This window comes from Aedes albopictus, chromosome 1 (assembly GCF_035046485.1).
Source record: "Aedes albopictus strain Foshan chromosome 1, AalbF5, whole genome shotgun sequence".
Taxonomy (NCBI): Eukaryota; Metazoa; Arthropoda; class Insecta; order Diptera; family Culicidae; genus Aedes; species Aedes albopictus.
In genome coordinates this window covers 251,417,829-251,438,028 of record NC_085136.1, presented here as the reverse complement: position 1 = coordinate 251,438,028, position 20,200 = coordinate 251,417,829, and the positions used below count along the sequence as shown (strand labels likewise).

General features: G+C 40.2%; 1 protein-coding gene across 1 annotated transcript in view; it reads left to right on the top strand.

Annotated features, from left to right (window-relative positions):
* Positions 1-20,200, top strand: part of LOC109400406 (polypyrimidine tract-binding protein 2) — a 1,522,650-nt gene that overhangs the window by 176,517 nt on the left and 1,325,933 nt on the right. The gene's annotated exons all lie outside the window — the stretch shown is intronic.

The following is a 20,200-nucleotide window of genomic DNA, read 5'->3' as shown; positions in this document are numbered from 1 at the left end:
CTATACTGAACCATAAACTCATTTCAAAATAATCCTGGCCACACTGCCAACCCCGAACGAGTGGGACAAGCTGCCTCTCCGAGAGAGCTAAAACGTGCTTTTTCAACGGCAGCACGTGGTAATTTCAAATTTTCAACGGACGAGCTTGACCTCAGACCTTAAGGTCTGAGGTCAAGCTCGTCCGTTGAAAATTTGAAATTACCACGTGCTGCCGTTGAAAAAGCACGTTTTAGCTCTCTCGGAGAGGCAGCTTGTCCCACTCGTTCGGGGTTGGCAGTGTGGCCAGGATTATTTTGAAATGAGTTTATGGTTCAGTATAGCCAAAGTTGTACAAGATGGTTTTGTATCAACATTCTGGTTTTCATTTTGTCCTCAGTGACAAAAGTTATAACATGGATATGGTAGAAGATTTTCAGAGAAAGAAAATAATGTAAACAAATATAATAATGAAAGATGTGAATATAACTGGCTCAGTAAAAGGTCGGGTATTCATCAAGAATATACTGATGGTGTCTGAGCTCGTTTCTTGATCAGTACATAAACTTTACAAAAATTATCGTTGTTATCCAAGGCTATGGGTATCTTAGCATGCATATACGATATAAGAATGCGAAAATGATTCATTGATCATAGAAACCACTTAGCTATTTGCTTTATAATTATAAGCTAAGTAGCAGGTTGAGTCCAAAAGACGGGAGTTACGAAGAAATAGAACAAGAATAAGTGTATTGTATTGATACAGCAATAAAATGCATGGCGAATTATATATAACAAGCAGAGTTACTTCTTATTATGCTTGACGTCGGAGAAGATTTCCACTATTGTTTCATCGAGCATTTCATTGTGTTTTCATTTATATTGAAACTAAATACTATCACAGCATGGAATCATAAATGGTTAGACTTATCAAACCTCTTGTATCTAAAGATAGATCTCAAATCATTATTGGCAACCACCAAAACGGTGATCCACACCGACCTCAATTTTCTCATTTCAGTCGATACCAACAAAGCAGAAGAGAAAAAAAACTCTCCCGGCTGAAGGCTGTGGATGGATGCCCGCAGATGGGAGAACAATAGAGCACGGTATAAACAAACGCCGTCCTGGCAGGGCAGGTGCGTTTGGTAGCTGCGAAATAGTTGCTATGAAAATGATTTCGTGCAGTTCGAGCAAGTTGCTCGAATACTCAATCAATGATTTTATGTAGCAGCAAATGCATTGATTTGCATTCATTGCATTGCATTGATTGCAATTCAAGGTTTACATGGAAAACTAAGAGAAAATAAACAAAATCTTCTCAAAACTTAAACAAAACAGAAACATTTTATAGATTCAAATTTATTTAACATATTTCATTCAAACATACAGAGAAAATAAAACTGCTCGAAACTCTAGTCGGCTGTAAGCGTCGACTCATAGGAGAGCTACGAATTTCATAGAAATCATATATGGTATACCCGATGATTTTGGGTGGATCGGTGAATATTTTTTTATCATCCGGAAATTCATCTAGAAATTCTAGAATTCCTCTTGAAGTACCTCCAGAAAATTCTCTAGGAGGTCCTCCACGAATTCCTCAAGGTGTCCTTCAAGGCAGTCTTCAGGAGATTTCTTGAGAAGTTCCTCCCGGAAATCCTCAAGGTGTTCCTCCAAAAAATCCTCTAGGAGTACCTCTACGAGTTCCTCTGGAAATACCTTGGGAAGTGTCTCCAGAAATACCTTTTGGAGCCCAACCAAGAAATTCCAGAAAATTTCTAGAAGTTCAAAAGATTTTTTTCTACGAGCTTCTCCAGGATATTCTTGGGGAGTTCCTCCGAGAATTCTTCCCAAAGTTCCTCGCAAATCTCCTGTAGAAAATCCTCAAGGAATCCCTCTAGGAGATTGTCTAGGAGTTTCTTCTAGAAATTCTTCTAGAAGTAGGATTTTTTCTATAAGTTCCTCCGGGAATTCCTCGAGGACTGCCAAAGGAAACTCTTTGAAGTTTCTCTAGGGATTTCACTAGAAGTTACTTCGTGAAATCCTTTTCGAGTGTCTCCAGGAATTCTTCTTGAGTTCTTCCGGAAATTCCTCTAGAAGTTCTTCCAGAAATTGCTTTTCGAGTGCCTATGAGAATTCTTTGTAGGAGTTCCTCAAAGAATTCCTCGGGATTTCTCTAGTCGGTCCTCTGCGAGTTCCTCTAGGAGTTTCAATTGCATTTTTTTTTCTAGGAGTTTCTCTAGGAATTCCCCAAAGAGCTCTCTTGAGATTGCCTCTAAGAGTTCCTCCAGAAGTTTCTCTAGGAACCTTTGAAAAGTTCAAATGCATATTTTCTAAGAGTTTGTTCTGGAATTCTTCGAGAGGTTCTTCCGGATATGCCTATAGGAATTTCTCCGGGAATTCCTGAACGAGTTCCCACCCTTAGTAATTTGTCCAGCAGTTTCTGCGGGGCTTCCTTTAGAAGTTTCTCCAAGAGTTCCTATGGTCTCGCCGGGAATTCTATTAGGATTTCCTCCAAGAATTACTCTAGGAGTTTCTCCAGGAATTTCTGTACAAGTTCTTCCGGGAATCCTAAGAATTTTTTCGGGAATTACTCTTGGTGATCATTCAACAATTCCTCCAGGAACTCCTCCAAACAATTCTTAAGTAGTATACCTCTAATTCCTGTAGGAGTCCCTCCAAGAATTTCTTGAGAAATCTCTCCGGAAATATCTCTAGGAATACCTCTAGAAATTACTCTAGAAGTTGAACATGCCTTTTTTCACGAGTTACTCCTGGATTTCCTCGAGGAGTTTCTCGGAGAATTCTACCAGAAATTCGTCCAGATTTTTTTCAAGAAGCTCTTCTAGGAGTTTCTCCGGAAACTCTTTCAGAAGTACCGATTGGATTTTTTTATGAGATCATCCGGGAATTTCTCTAGAATTTCTCTGAGAGATTCTCCGAGGATTCCTCAAGGAATTCCTCGAGGAGTTTCTCCGGTTAATCCGCTAGGTGGTCTTCTGGGAATTGCTATAGAAGTTCCAAGAGGATTTTTTTTCTAGAAGTCTCCCCGAAAATTACTCTAGTAATTCCAAGAATTTCGCTAGGAGTCCTTCCGGGAGTTTTCTTGGGAGTTCCATCAAAAATTCCTCTAGAGGTTCATCCGGAAATTACTCTTCGAGCTCCTATCGGATTTCTTTCTAAGAGTTGCTCCGGGAATTCCTCTAGGAGTTTCAATTTGATTTTATTCTAGGAGTTCCTCCAAGAATTTTCCTAGGAGTTCTTTTGGAAATTTTTCAAATGTGATTTTTTCTAAGTGTTCGTACATAAATTTCTCGAGAAGTTCTCCAGGAAATGCCTATGGGGGTTTAACCGGGAATTCCTGAAGGAGTTCCTACCCCAGTATTTTCTCGATGGGTTTCTCCGGGAATCTAGATCCTAGATTCCTCTAGGATTTCCTCCAAAAATTCCTCTAGGAGTTCCTCCGGAACTTCTTCAAAAAGTTCACCAGAATCTCGTCTAGGAATTCTTCCAGGAATTTATCTAAACATTCTTCTATAAATTCTTCAGGTAGCTCCTCCGGAAATTGATCTTCGAGTTTTTATAAGATTTCTTTCTGGGAGTTCTTCAGGGAATTTCTCGAGATTTCCCTAGTCAGTCCTCCGGAAATTCCTCTAGGAGTTTCAATCGGATTTTTTTTTCTAGGGGGTCCTCCAAGAATTCCCCAAAAAGTTTTCTCGAGATTTCTTCTAGAGGATCCTCCAGCAATTTATAAGGAGGCCTCAGCGAAATTCTTCTAGAAATTCAAATGGGATTTTTTTCTAAGAGTTCGTACGTTCGTATCTCTGAGAATTCCTGTAGTTTTGTCGGGATTTCTACTAGAATTCCTTCAAGAATTCCTCTAGAAGTTCCTCCAGAAATACCTCAAGAAGTTCCTCCAGAAATTCTTCCAGGAATTTCTCTAGAAGTTCTCCCGGGAATTCTTCTAGGAGTGTCTCCGGGAGTTCTTCTTGGTCGTCAACCAGCAATTTCTTCAGACGTTCCTCCAAAAAATCTTTAAGAAATATCTCCTGGAATTCCTCTAGGAGTATCTCTCCCGAGAATTCCTCTACAAATTTCTCCAGATTTTTTTCTAAGAGTTCCTCCTGAAATTCTTCTAGGAGCTCCTACGGGATTTTTTCTTTTAGTTCGTTCAAGAATTCCACGAGTGGATCCTTCGGGAATTCTTCTTGAAATTTCTTCAGAAACTCATCTTGAAATTCCTTCAGAAATTCCTCTACGAGTAACTCCAGGAATTTCTCCAGGAGTTTCTCCTAGAATACCAACTAGAAGTCTCTCTGGGAATTCTTCTAGGACTTCCAAGAATTTCTCTAAGAGTCCCCCTGGGAGCTTCATTGGGGGTTCCTCTAGGAGGTGCTCCAAAAATTTCTATAAGACTTTCTCCTTGTTCCTCAAGGAGTTTCTTCAGCAATTTCTCTACAGGTGTTTCAAAAACTATTGTATGAATTTATTTTTAAAGTTCCTGCGGGAATTCCTCTATGCTGTCGTTCGGGACTTCTTCCAGGAGTTACAATGTATTTTTTTTTCTTGGAGTTCCTCCGGAAATTGCTCTACGTAGAATTAGCGACACCAGTAGAATTCGTCCAAAATTACCTCCGAAAATTCCTATGGAAGTTCCTTCGGGAATTCCTCAAGGTGTTTCTCCGCATATTTACCCAGGATTTCCACCGCAAATTCTTCTAATTGTTTTCTTCAGTAATTTCTCTTACAATTTCTCCACGAATTCCTCTGGGAGTTGCTCCAGGGGTTCCTCCAGAAATACTTCTTGGAGTTCCCTTCAGAATTCATCTAGGTGGTCTTCTGGGAATTCCTCTCTAGGAGTTTCATAGGATTTTTTTTTCCTAAAATCTCACCGGGAATTCCTCTGGGAGTTCCTCCGGGTATTATTACTTGAATATCCCAAAGAGTGTCGTAAGCAATTTTCTTCAAAGGTCATCCAGGAATTATTTTATGAGTTTCTCCCGAAATTCCTCTTGGAGTTCCTCTAAAAATCCTGCAAGAAATTCCGTCGGGAATTTTTATAGGAGTACCTTCAAAAATTTCTCTATAAGTTCCTCCTGGAGTTCTTCTTGAGATTTTGTGTGTATGTTTCTCCGGGAATTAAACTAAAGTTTCTCTAAGAAATCCTGTCGGAGTATTTTCAAGGACTTTTCAAAAGTTCCTCCGAAATTGCTCTACCAGTTCTCAAGGAATTTCTTTCTAGCAGATCCTCCGGTGATTCTTCGGGGAGATACCCCGAGAATTTCTGCAGGCGATCCCGATATTCCTCTAGAAGTTTCAATGGGATCTTTTTCTTGGAGTTTCTCCATGAATTCCTCGAGTGATTCTTCCGGAGTTTCCCCGGGAATTGCTCTGGGAGTTTCATTTCTCCTAGAGAAATGGATGAAGAAACTCCATGAGGAATTTAAGGAGGAACTCCTGGAAGAATTCCGAGAGGAACACCCAGAGAAATTCCAGGAGGAAGTCCTAGAGGTATACCTGGAGGAACTCCTAGAGCAATTCCCAGAGGAATTCCTAGAGGAGTTCCTGAAGGAACTCCCAAAAGAAACCCCGAAGAGAATTTTAGAAAAAAAAATCTCTTGGAACTCCTGAAGGAATGCATCTAAAGAAAGAGGATCTCCAAGAGGCATACCTGGAGGAACTTCTATAAAAAATCCCGCTGGAACTCATCGAAGAGAAACACCTAGAAAAACTCCTAGAAAAACTCCACAGATTATTACAGGAGTTTCTTCTGAGATTCCTTCGGGAATTTATCCTGGAGTTCTTCCGGGATTTCAACTTAGGATTCCACTTGAAAATCCTCTAGGCATTAATACTAGGATTCCACCTAGACTTCCTTCATTGATTTCTCTCTTTCTTCCTGGCATTCCTACTGACATTCCTCCAGGAATTCCTCTTGGCATTCCTCTAGGAATCTCCTGGGATTCTTCCAGGGATTCTGCCTGAAATTCCTCCAAGGATTCCTCCAGGAATTCCTCCAGGAATTCCTCATGGGATTCCTGCGTGAATTTCTCCTCAGATTCCTCCATGAAATCTTCCTTGGATCCTCCTTGGAATTCCTCCTAGGACTCCTCCAAGAAATCCTCCTCGGGATTCCTAGAGGAGCTCTTCCTAGGATTATTACATAGCTTCCTTTTGGTATTCCACCAATAATTCTTCCTGGGATTTTTCCAGGAATTTCTCTTCGGATTCCATCAGATATTACTCTAAGGAATCCTCTAGGAATTCTTTCAAGAATATCTCCAGGAATTCCTTCTAGGATACTCACAGGTTTTTTTTTTCTGAGATTTTACCAGCAATTCTTCCTGGGAAGAATCCCAATCCAAGAATTCCTCTTGGAGTTTCTCCAGAAAATTCTCGTATGATTCCCCCAAGAAATCCTCCTGGGATTCCTTTTGGAATTCATCTTCGTCAATCTTCCTGAGCTTCCTATGGCAATTACTCCTGGTATATCTCTAGGAATTCCTCCTGAGGTTTCTCCAAAAAGGCCTTCAAGAATTTCTCCAGAAATTCATCCAAGCCATTCCTCTTGGGAATCCTCCGGGAATGTCTTCGGAAATGCTTCAGGAATTCCACAAATATATCTTCTGAAACTCCTCCTATGATTCCTCCTAGTATCAATACAGGAATTAATTCTTGGATTCCTTCAGCCATTTTTCTCTGAATTTTCCAAGGCTTCCACCACGAAATTTTACAGGAATTGTTCCAAGGATTCTTACATGAGTTTTTTTCTGGGGTTCCTTCTACAATTCGTCCTAGAATTCCTCTAGGAATTCATCCTAGGATTCCACTTGGAAGTCCTTTAGGAGATCGTCGTAGGATTCAACTTGGAATTACAACGTGGATTGCTCCAAAAATACCTCCAAGTATTCCTTCAGGGGATCCTTTAGGAATTCCTCTAGGCATTCTTCTGGGAGTACCTCGTGGGATTGTTCCAGGCATTCCTGCTGGGATTCTTCCAGGAATTCCAGGTATTCCTATTGGCATTCCTCCAGGTATTCCTCTTGGCATTCCTCATGGGATTCCTCCAGGAATTCCTCCTGGCATTCATCCGTGAATTCCTCCTTGAATTCCTCCAGGAAATCCTCCTAGGATTCTTCCAGGAAATCCTCCTGGGATTCCTCCAGGAAATCCTGGGAGGGTTTTCTATAAATTTCTCCTAAGATTTTTCTAAATTTTGTTGCGGGGCTTCCTACAGAAATTTCTCCTCAGGTTTCTTTAGGTGTTCCTCCAAAGATTTCTCCAGGATTTCTTTTGGGAATACTCCAGGCATACCTTCGGAAAATCTTCAGGAATTCTTCCAGAAGCTCCACCTGGGACTCCTCCATTAAATCCTCCTGCGATTCCTTCAGGAAATCCTCCTGGGATTCTTCCTGGAACTCTTCCTTGTATTATAACAGGCAATAACTCTGGAATTTCTGAATCAATTCTTCCAGGGATTTGTTCAGGAATTCCTCCAGAATTTTTTTTTTGATTCCACTAAGAATTCCTCCAGAAGCAATGCTTATGAGAAATCTCAGTAGGATTTGCTGTAGAAATCTCAGTAGGATTTCCTGGAGAAATCTCAGTAGGATTTCCTGGAGAAATCTCAAGAGGAATTCCTGGAGGGATCTCAGTAGGAATTTCTGGTGGAAACTCATTAGGAATTTCTGAAGGAATCCCAAGAGGAATTTAAGGAGGAATAGAAAAATTGGGAGAAATATCTGGTGGAATCCAAGGAAAAATTCCTAGAAGAATTCTAGAACGATTTTCTGGAAGAACCTTACGAGGAATTTCTGGAAGATCACCAGAAGGAATTTCTAGAGGAACCCCAAGGGAAATTCCTTCAGGAACTCCAGGATGAATTCCTGGAGATATCTTGGGAGGAATTTCTGCAAGAATCCAAGAAGTAATTTCTGAAAAAACCTAGAAGGAACTCCTGGAAAAATCCCAAGAAAAATGCTGGGAAGAATCCTAGGAAGAATTTCTGAGAAAATCCCAGGAGGAATTTCTGGATGAGTCCTTGAAGGAAATCCTGTAGGAATCCGAGGAAGAATTCCTAGAGGAATCCCGGGAGGACACCCTGGAGAAATCTCAGAAGAAATTCGTGGAGGAATTTCAGGAGGAATTTCTCAAGGAATCACGGTTACAACTGTTGTGTAAATCCCAGAAGGAATTCCTCGAAACATCCCGGAAAGTATTCCTTGAGAATGCTTAGGAAAAATTCCTTGAGAAATTCCAAGAGGAATTTCTATAGAGGAATCCCAAGATGAATTCCTGGAGGAACCCCAATAGAAACGCCTGCAGGAAATCCAGGAGGAATTCCAGTAGAAACCCCGGGAGGAATTTTATGAGGAATTTATCAAAAAAAAAATCCTGAGAGAAATTCCTGGAAGAATCTCAATTTGTGGAGAAATTCTTGGAGAAATGCTTGTAGAATCGAAGGCAGAAATACTGGAAGAATCCAGGAAGGAACTCTTGGGGGAATCCCAGGAGTAAGTCTTGAAGGTATCCCAGAAGGAACGTCGAGTTCTAGGAGGAATTTCGCAAAGATGACCCGCAGGATTTCCTGAAGGAATCGCAGGACGAATGCTAGGAAGACTCCAAGGTGGGATTCCTGAAAGAGTTCCAGAAGAAGTTCCTGGAAGGAAATCAGAAAGAATCTCCGCAGCAATTTCAAAAGAACTTCATAAAGGAATCTCAGGAGGAATTTCTGGAAGAATCCCAGGAGGAATTTCTGGAAGAATCCGAGAAGCAATTCCTGGAGGAATCGCAATAAGAATCCCTGAAGTCCTAAAGGAATCTAAGACAAAATTCCAGTAAGAATTCAATAATTAATTCATGGAGGAATCCCAGGAGAAATTCGTGAAAGAATTCCTGGAGGAATCCTTGAAACAATCACTTTAGAAATTCCAAGAGGAATTCCTGGAGGAATCCCAGTAAGAATCCTAGGAGGATCCTTGAGTTCTTCGGAAATTCTTATTGCGATTTCTCCGGGAATACTACCTGCGATTCCTCCAGGAATTGCTTCTTGGATTTTTCCAGAATTCCTCCACAAATTCATTTTGGGATTCCTCAGGAAGTCTGTATGGAATTCTTCCAGGAATTCCTCTTGGGATTAATCCAAGAATGCTTCCTAGAATTTCTCTAGGAATTCCTCCCATAATTTCTCGAGAAATTTCGCCTGGGATTCTTCCAGGAATTTCTCTCAGGATTTTTATTTTTGATAAATTCCTCCTAAAATTCATCCATGAATTCCTCCTAGGATCCCTCCAGGAATTTCTCCTTGGATTCCTTCCACGATATACTTTCAGGAATTCCTTCAACAAATTTCCCAGGAATTCCTTCCAGGGTTTTTCCATGAATTTCTTCTTGTAATCTTTGAGGAATTCCTCCCGGGGTTTCTACTGGAATTCCTCCTGGATTTCCTGCAGGGATTTTCCTTGGGATTCCTCCAGGAATTCATCTTGGGATTCCTCAAGGAATTCGTCTTGGAATTTCTCAAGGAATTTCTCCTAAGCATTCTCAAGGAATACTTTCCGGGATGTTTCGAGGAATTCCTCCTGGGATTCCCACAACAGTTTTAACCGTGATTCCTTGAGAAATTCCTCCTGAAATTCCTCCACGAATTTCTTCTGAGATTCCTCCAGGGTTTTTTTTTTCTTTATTAAAGAGGCTTTCAGCCAGACGCTGGTTCCTACAGGATTTCCTTCAAGGACTCATCCAGAAATTCCTTCTGGGATTTTCTCAAAAATTCTACCTAGGATTCTTCCAAGCATTTTTCTTGGGATTTTTCCAAGAGTTTTTTCTGGGATTCCTCCAGGAGTTCCTTCTAGGTTTTTTTTTAGGAATTACTCCTTGGATTCTTGCAGAAATTCCACCCGGGGTATCTCCAGGAATTTATCCTGGAGTTCCTGCAGAAATTTCCCTTGGGGTTCCTCCAGAAATTCCTTCTGGTGATCTTCTAGAAATTCCTCATAAGATTCTTCCAGAAAATCGTTCTAGAATTCTTCTAGGAATTTTTCCTTCGATTCCACCAGATATTTCTCCTAATTTTTTTATACCTCCTAAAATTCCTCTTGGGATTCCTTCAGGAATTCCTATTGAGATTTCCTCCAGAAACTCCTACTGAGAATCCTCCAGGAATTCCTCTTGAGATTTCTCCAGGAAATCCTTCTGAGATTTCTCATAAGAGTTGCTACAGGAGGAATTCTTAGTGGAATCAAAAAAAAATCTGGAGGAATTGCTGAACAAATCCCTGGAAGAATTGATTCAGAAATTCCAGAATAAATTCCTGTTATAATGCAAGGAAGAGTTCCTGGAGGAATCCCAGGAAGATTTCCTGAAGGAATCGCAGGATGATTTAATGGAGGAGTCCCAGGTGGAGCTTCTGGAAGAATTCCTGAAGATTTTCCGAAGATATGCCTGGAGAATTCCCAAAAGAAATTCCTGGAGAAATCTTTGGAGGAACACCTTAAGAAACCTTAGGAGGAATTTCTTTAGGACACCCCGCAACAAAATTTAGAGGAATCCTAGGAGAAATTTATAGAAAACCTCCCAGGATTTCCTGGAGGAATCCTAGGAGGATTTCCTGGAGGAATTCAAGGAGGAATTCACGGATGAATGCCAGGAGGAATTCCTGGAGGAGTCCCATGAGGAATGCCAAGAGGAATACCTGGAGGAATGCAATGTGAATACCTGGAATTCCTGGAAGAATCCCAGCAGAAATGCCTGGAACAATCCCACGAGATACTCCCAGAAGAATTCCAAGAGGAATTCCTGGAGGATCCCCTGAAGGAATACTTGGAGGTATTTTTGGAGCAATCCATGTTGGAATTCCAAGTTGAATCCTACGACGAACTCCTAAAGGACTTCCAAGTGGAATCCTAGGATGAATTCCTAGAGGAATTCTAGGACGAATTGCAGAGGAACCCCAGAAAAAACTCATGTAAGAATCCTTGGAGCAATTCCTGTAAAATTTCGTGGTGGAAGCCTTGGAAAATTCATAGAAAAATAGCTGAAGGAATCCAAGAATTAATTCCTGTATTGATACTAGGAGGAATCCCAGGAGGAGTTTCAGAAGATATATTTGTGGAATTCCTGAAGGATTTCCGAAGATATTCCTGGAGGATTCCCAAGAGGAATGGCTTGGATGAATTCCTTGAGAAATTCTTGAAGGCCTTCTTGGAGAAACCTCAGGAGGAATTCCTAGAGAAATACCAGGAGGAATTCCCAAAGGAAGCTCAGGAAGACTACGAAAAGGAATCCCAGGAGAAATCCGAAGATGAATTCCAAAAGGAATCCCAGGAGGATTCCCTGGGGGAATCATCGGAGAATTTTCTGGAGAAACTCTAAGAGGAATTCTTGGAGAAATCCCAGGAAGAATTGCTGGTAAAATCTCAGAAAAAAAACCTGTGAGTATCCTAGAAGGAATTCCTGAAGATATTCTTGAAGGAATTCCTAGAGGATTCCTTAGAGTAATATCTGAAGAAATTCGAAGAGAAATTCCTGGAAAAATCCCAGGAAGAATTATTGGTGGAATACCAGAAGGAAGCTATGTTATAATCCTAGGAAGAGTTCCTATAGGAATCCCAAGGAGGATTTCCTGGAGGAGTCCTAGGAGGAATTTCTGGAGGAATCCAAGGAGGATCCAAGGAAGAATCCGAGGAATCCGAGGAGGAATTCACGAAAGAATCCCATGAGGAATTCCAAGAGGAATTCCTGGAGGAATCGTCGGAGGAATTCCTGGAAGAATCCCAGAAAGAATTCCAGATAGAATCCCAGGAGATTCCTAGAAGAATGCCAAGAGGAATTCCTGGAGGAATGTCAGGAGGAATGCCAGGAAGTATTTCTGGAGAAATCAATGAAGGAATTCTAGGTGGAATCCTAGCATGAATTCCTAGAGGATTTCCAAGTGGAATCCTAAGTTGAAATCCCGGAAGAACTTCTCTTCGATGAGTTCCAGTGGGATTTTTTATAGGAGTTCTCCCAGGTATGCCTCTTGGAGATCCTTTGGTAAATTCTTTAGGTGCATTCCTTCAGGAGTTCCAAGAGATTTTTTTTTCTAAAATTCTCTTCGGGGTTTCTTTTAGGAGTTCCTTCAAAAACTCCTCTAGGAATTCCTCTGGGAATTGCTCTAGAAGTTCCTCCAGGTATACCTCTAGGACTTCCTCCGGGAATTTCTCTGGGAGTTCCTCCCGGAATTCTTCCAGGGGTTTCTCCTTAAATTCCTCATGGAGTTTTTTCAGCCATTTCTCTAAGAGAAATGAAACTCCCAGAGCAACTCCCGGGGAAACTCCGGAAGAATCACTCGAGGAATTTATGGAAAATCTCCAAGAAAAAGATTCCATTGAAACTTCTAGAGGAATATCAGTATCGCCTGCAGAAATTCTCGGGGTATCTCCCCGAAGAATCACCAGAGGATCTGCTAGAAAGAAATTCCTTGAGAACTGGTAGAGCAATTTCGGAGGAACTTTTGAAAAATCCTTGAAAATACTCCGACAGGATTTCTTAGAGAAACTTTAGTTTAATTCCCGGAGAAACATACAAAAAATCAATTAGAACTCCTAAAGAAAAACACGGAGGGCAGCCTAAAGGAATTCTCAGAGGAACTCCAAGAAAAATTTCAAGAGGAACTTATGGAGAAATTTCTGAAGGTACTCCTATAAAAATTCCCGACGGAATTTCTTGCAGGATGTTTAGAGGAACTTCAAGAGGAAATGACATTTGAAGAAAATTGCTTACGACACTTTTTGAGAAATTCAAGTAATAATACCCGAAGGAACTCCCAGAGGAATTCCCGGTGAGAATTTAGGAAAAAAATCCTACGAAACTCCTAGAGAGGAATTCCCAGAAGACCACCTAGATAAATTCTGAAGGGAACTCCAAGAGGTATTTTTGGAGGAACCCCTGGAGCAACTCTCAGAGGAATTCGTGAAGAAATTGTAAGATAAATTACTGAAGGAAACAATTAGAAGAATTTGCGGTGGGAATCCCTTGAGGAATTCCCGAAGGAACTTCCATAGGAATTTTCGGAGGTAATTTTGGACGAATTCTACTGGTATCGCTAATTCTACGTAGAGCAATTTCCGGAGGAACTCCAAGAAAAAAAAATAAATTGTAACTCCTAGAAGAAGTCTCGAAGGACAGCATAGAGGAATTCGCGCAGGAACTATAAAAAGAAACTCATAGAATAGTTTTTGAAACACCTGTAGAGAAATTGCTGAAGAAACTCCTTGAGGAACAAGGAGAAAGTCTTATAGAAATTCTGGGAGAACCTCCTAGAGGAACCCCCAATGAAACTCCCAGGGGGACTCTTAGTGAAATTCTTGGAAGTCCTAGAAGAATTCCCAGAGAGACTTCTGAAAGGTATTCCAGGAGAAACTCCTTGAGAAATTCCTGGAGTTACTCATAGAGGAATTTCTGAAGGAATTTCAAGATGAGTTTCTGAAGGAACTTCAAGAGGAATTCCCGAAGGATCCACTCGTGGAATTCTCGAACGAACTAAAAGAAAAAATCCCGTAGGAACTCCTAGAAGAATTTCAGGAGGAACTCTTAGAAAAAAAATCTGGAGGAATTTGTAGAGGAATTCCCGGGAGAGATACTCCTAGAGGAATTCCAGGAGATATTTCTTAAGGATTTTTTTTGAGGAACGTCTAGAGAAATTGCTGGTTGACCACCAAGAAGAATTCCCGGAGACACTCCTAGAAGAATTCCCGGGAGAACTTCTAGAGAAATTCCTGGAAGAATTTCTGGAGGAACTTCTTGTGGAATTCTCGGAGGAACTTCTAGAGGAATTATTGGAGGAAATCCTAGTAGAAATCCCGGCAAAACTACAGGAATTCCCAGAGAAACTTATCGAGAAAATCCTGGGAGTATAAACTCTTTCAGGGATTCCCGGTGAAACTCCTGAGATTTCTCAAGTAAATTCTCTCGAGATTTCGCGAGAGATTTCGCCTGGGATTCTTCCAGGAATTTCTCCCAGGATTTTCTTGATAAATCCCTCATAAAATTCCTCCATGTGTTCTTCCTGGGATTGCTCCAGGAATTCCTCCTGGGATTTTCGCAAGATTTTTTCTGGGATCCCTTCAGGCATTACTCCTTCGATTCCTCCCACGATACAACCAGGAATTTTTCCCGGGATTTTCTCAGGCATTCATGTGGAAATTCCACTGGAGGTTTCTACTAGAATTCTTTCAGAAATTCCTTCTAGGATTCCTCCAGGAATTCCTTCAACAAATTCTCCAGGAATTCCTTCCAGGGTTTTTCCATGAATTTCTAGTTGTAATTTTCGAGGAATTCCTCCCGGGGTTTTTGCTGCAGGAATTTCTCTTGGGGATTCTCCAGGAATTTATCTTGGGGTTCCTCCAGGAATTTCTCTTGGAATTTCTCAAGGAATTCCTCCTGAGCATTCTCAAGGAATTCTTTCCGGGATGTTTCGAGGAATTCCTCCTCGGATTCCCACAACAGTTTCATCCGTGGTTCATTGAGAAATTCCTCCACGAATTTCTTCTGGGATTCCTCCAGGGTTTCCTCCCGGGATTCCTCTAGGAATTATTCCTCGGATTCCTACAGGATTTTCTTCAAGGACTCATCCAGAAATTTCTCCTGGGATTCTCTCAGAAATTCTACATAGGATTCTTCCATGCATTTTTCCTGGGATTTTTTATGATTTTTTTCTTGCGATTCCTCCAGGAGTTCCTTCTGGGATTTTTCCAGGAATTACTTCTTGGATTCTTGCAGAAATTCCCCCCGGGATATCTCCAGGAATTCATCCTGGAGTTCCTGCAGGGATTTTCCTTGGGGTTCCTCCAGGAATGCCTTCTGGTGATCTTCCAGAAATTCTTCGTAAGATTCTTCCAGAAAATCATTCTAGAATTCTTCTAGGAATTTTTCCTTGGATTCCACCAGGCATTTCTTCCAATTTTTAAGTCCTCCTAAAATTCCTCTTGGGATTCCTTCAGGAATTCCTCTTGAGCTTCCTTCAGGAATTCCTACTGAGATTTCTCCTAAGAATAGCTACTGGAGGAATTCCTAGTGGAACCAAAAAAGAAATTTTTGAAGGAATTGCTGAACAAATCCCTGAAAAAATTGATTCGGAAATCCCAGAATAAATTTCAGTTATAATTCAAGGAAGAGTTCCAGGAGGAATTCCAGAAAGATTACAGGAGTCACAGGTGAAATTTCTGGAAGAATTCCTGAAGAATTTGCGTTATGCTTAGAGAATTCGCAAAAGAAATTCCTGGAGAAAACTTTGGAGGAATACCTAAAGAAGCCTGAGGAGGAATTCCTAGAGAAATAATAGGAGAAATTCCTATAGGAAGCCCCGCGACCAAATTTAGAGGAATCCTAGGAGAAATTTCTAGAAAACCCTGCAGGGTTTCATGGAAGAATCTTAGGAGGACTTCCTGGAGGAATCCTAGGAGGATATGCTGGAGGAATCCAAAGAGGGATTCACAGATGAAACCCAGGAGGAATGCCAAGAGGAATACCTGGAGGCATGTCAATAGAAATACCTGGAATTTCTGGAGGAATCCCAGCGGGAATGCCTGGAACAATCCCACGAGGTACTCCCAGAAGGATTCCTGGAGGAATGTCAAGAGAAATTCCAGCACGATCCTCTGAAGGAATTCCTGATGGAATACTGGGAGGTATTTTTGGAGCAATCTATGAAGGAATTCCAAGTCGAATCCTAGCTGAATTCCTAGAGGATTTCCAAGTGGAATCCTAGGATGAATCCTAGGAATCCTAGGAGGAATTCTAGGGCGAATTGCAGAAGAAACCCCAGAAGAAACTCATGTAAGAATTCTTGGAGCAATTCCTGTAGAAATTCGTGGAGGAAGGCTTAGAAAATTCCTAAAGGAATCCAAAGAATAATTACTGCAGGAATTGCTGGATCAACCACTGGGAAAATGGCTGAAGGAATCCAAGAATAAATTCCTGTATGGATACTAGGAAGAATTCCTGGAGGATCCACAGAAACATTTCACGAATGAATCCCAGAGGAGGATTTTAAGGTGATATTTTTGTGAAATTCCTGAAGGATTTCCGAAGATATTGTTGGAGGATTCCCAAGAGGAATGGCTTGGATGAATCCTAGGAGAAATGCCTGTAAAAATTCTTGAAGGCATTTTTGGAGAAACCTCAGAAGGAATTCCTGGAGAAATACCAGAAGGAATGCCCATGGGAAGCTCAGGAAGACTTCTAAAAGGAATCCCAGGAGAAATCCGAAGAGGAATTCCTGAAAGAATCCCAGGAGGATTTCCTGGGGGAATCCTAGGAGAATTTTCTGGAGAAATTCCAAAAGGAATTCTTGGAGAAATCCCAGGAGGAAATCCCAGGAGAAACTGTCGGTGAAATCTCAGTAAAAAAAACCTGTGAGTATCCTAGAAGGAGTTCCTGGTGATATTCTTGATGAAATTCCAAGAGTAATTTCTGAAGGAATCCGAAGAGAAAATCCTGGAAAAATCCCAGGAAGGATCATTGGAGGAATACCAAAAGAAAACCATGCAATAATCCTAAGAAGAGTTCCTCTAGGAATCCCGAGGAGGATTTCCTGAAGGAGTCCTGGGAGAAAGTTCTGGAGGAATCCTTGGAGGATTTCCAGGAGGAATCCAAGGAAGATTTCATGGAGGTACTCAAGGAAGAATTCACGAATGAATCCCAGGAGGAACTCCTGGAAGAATCCCATGAGGAATTACAAGAGGAATTCCTGGAGGAATCCTCGCAAGAATTCCTAGAAGAATCCCAGAAAGAATTCCTGGAAGAATCCCAGGAGGAATTTCTAGAGGAATGCCAAGAGCAATTCCTGGAGGAATGTCAGGAAGAATTCCTGGGAGAACCCCTAAAAGAATGCCAGGAAGTATTTCTGGAGTAATCCATGAAAGAATTCTAGGTGGAATCCTAGCATGAATTCCTAGAGGATTTCCAAGCGGATTCCTAAGATAAATGTCTAGAGAAATTCCAGCAGGAATTGCAGAAGGAATCCCAGAAGAAACTTCTGTAAGAATCTGTGGAGCAATTCCTGTACCTATTAATTTCTGGAGGAATCCTTTCAGAATTCCTAGAGGAATTCAAAGAGCAATTTGTGGAGAATCCAAGAAGAAATTCCCGTATTATTACTAGGGAGAGTTCCTGGAGTAATCCCAGGAGCATTTCCCGGAGGAAACCTAGGAGGAATTCCTGGAGGGGACATTTGTGTTGGAATTCTTGAAGGATTTCCGAAAATATTCCTGGAGGATTCCCAAGAGGAATGGTCTGGAGGAATTCCAGGAGAAATTCTTGAAGACATTTTTGGAGAGTCCTCAGGAGGAATTCCTAAAGAAGTTCCTGGAGGAGTTCCCATAGGAAGCTCATGAAGCCTTCGAAAAGGAATCCCAGAAGAAATTTCTTAAGAAATCCGAATAGGAATTCCTGAAGGAATCCCGGGAGGACTTCCTGGGGGAATCCTAGTAAACATTTCTGGAGAAATCCTAATTCCTGGAGGAATCCTAGAAAAATTTCCTGGAGGAATCCTAGGATAAATTCCTGGAGGAATCCCAGGTGAATTGCTAAAGAAATCTCAAGAAAAATGAGATTATGTGAGATTCCTAGGAGGAGTTCCTGGAGATATTATTGGAAGAATTCCCAGAGGATTCCTTGGAGAAATTCCTGGAGAAATCCCAGAAAGAATTATTGATGGAATACCCGAAGAATAACATGTAATAATCATAGGAAGAGTTCCTGCATACCAGGAGGATTTGCTGAACTAAATCCTGGCCATCCGGAAGAACAACCCACGCAACAGTTGATTCCAACACCAGCAGACGCCGAGCACACAAGCGCAGTGCCGGATGATTTCCAGAGAAACTCGTTACCCAATCATCACCTTACCCATCCTTGTGACCTCCTAACCTCGAGTTGCCCTAATTTAGAGTACATTGGCCTCTATTCAGAACTAATCACTAAAATTAAGTAGTTATTGCCTTCAATAAATTAACTAGATTAAAAAAAAAAGATTTCCAGGAGGAATCTTAGGAGGAATTCTACGTATCCCAGTTGGAATTCCTTTAGAAATCCCAGGAGGAATTCCTGGTGGAATTCCAAGAGGAATTTCTGAAGAAAATCCTGTAAGAATCAGAGAAGGAATTCCGGGAGGAATTCTAAGTATGTATCCAATAGTCAAGAATTATACATAGATTCTTCAAAAATCCTTGAAATCCTTTAGTGGACCAATGTATGGACAAGGAATTAAAGATATGGACAAAAAATTATATAAGGTTCGCGTAGTTTCTTCAAAAATCCTTGAACTATCTTATAGATAAAATATGGTCAAGAATTTCAAGTAATCCTAAAATTGATTAAGTTTACATAGTTTTTTTCGAAATCCTCGAATTACCTTAGCGAACCAAGATAAGAACAAAAAAAAAATCTAAATATTTCTCAAAGTCGTTAATTTTTTATAGATTCTTCAAAAATACTCAAACTATCTTTGCGGACAAATAATTCCTAATATTTTTACGAATGTAGAATAAGAAATTCTACGTTTTTAAAATATTCAAATAAACTTATAGAGCATTCACAAATGACGTAGCTTTTCCCATACCTATTACATGGTGCGTAGCAATTTGAGGAACTCCATTCTATCCCAAAATTGCTACGTGATTTATGGACGGTCCCTTAGAGGATCCAGGTATGAACAAGAAATTCCAAAAGTCAAGAATTTTACACAGATTCTTCAAAAATCCTTGAACTTCTCTAGCGGACCGAGATGTGTACAAATAACACTAGCTTACAAAATAAATCGAAAGTCGTGAGCTTCTATCAACGACCAAAATTTTTGATGCATAACTATGTGCTGATATCAAGATCGTGCAGCAAAAAAATTTAAGTAGAACAGTTTTTAAGTTTTTCCTGAAAATCGAGCTCTACAGTTTTCAAAAATATGAAATTTACTAATATATAAATATCTATCGTTGCGATCAACCAATTTTCAATCCTTTTCCATAAATAGAAAGCTGAATACAATATGTTTCAATCATCTGAACATAATTTTTGAATCAAATTAGTGGGATTCGAGATATTGGTGATTATATTGGCCAATCTGCTTAAATTTGAGCGAATTTTCCATAAAATAATGGAGATTTGTATTTTTATTTTTCAGTAAGAAAATATCAATTGAAAAATTCTTTCTCATGGGCAAAAAAGTTCCTTATATTCCTAAGAATGAAGAATAATAATTTATACTATTTGAGAATCCTCAAATTACCAAAGCGCACCCAGATTTGGACATGGAATTCCTAGTAATTCTAAATGTCGAAAATGGCGGGTATGATTCATAAACTATTTATAATGGGAATTGCCTCTACTTTCATGTGATTAGTGTTATCGTCGGGCCTACAACACGATATAAAAGTACAGAATGGTTATTTTAAGAGAAAAGTCAAAATTTATAACTATGGAAGAGCTCATGGATGCAAAAGCCCACTAAAATGACGTTTGAGTAGTGCCGCATTTACAGAAAATTAACTCTTTTCAATGGCATAGCACAAAAATCAAACGTGGGAACACGTGCCTTGATTCACAGAACAGCAGGCTGAGCAGCAGGCTTCGTCTTAGTGAGAACAATACTCAAAAAAGAAGAAGAACAATACTCAAAAAGAAGAAGAAGAAGATATAAAACATCTCATCAATATTTTAGCAGAGTAACCATGCACTATCAAATGATACTTGTTTCCCAGAAATACTCAACTTTTGAGAATATCTATAAGTTTACTAAATTATCCAACAATGAATTTGATATAAATGATTGTGTTCATAATCGTTTTTTTTTTCGCTCTGCTGTTTCTACCATTGCATTGATGTTATTGTTTTTCATTTGGTTTATAAGCAAAACAGGAATAAATAAGAAAAATTGAAAAACGGTTAAAGTTTTTTGTTACAAATTTGATAATAAATGAAAAAAAAATTTATCTGTTTGGATTCGAGCACCTTAGAGGTGAACAACTAAACGCACCGCAGTCGTAAATACAGAGCCAACGATGGAGAGCGAAAGTAAACCGCGTAGGGTTGCCAACAATGCCTCGACTCTTCTAATTTCCTCACAGGGTGAATGATTGAAATAAAATGATAAATGTGTGCATACGTCTTTTGCTATATTTTCATTTTATTTCACTGCTACTTGCACTTGTGATATGAACCATTTTTATACTATAAACAAAAGCGTTTT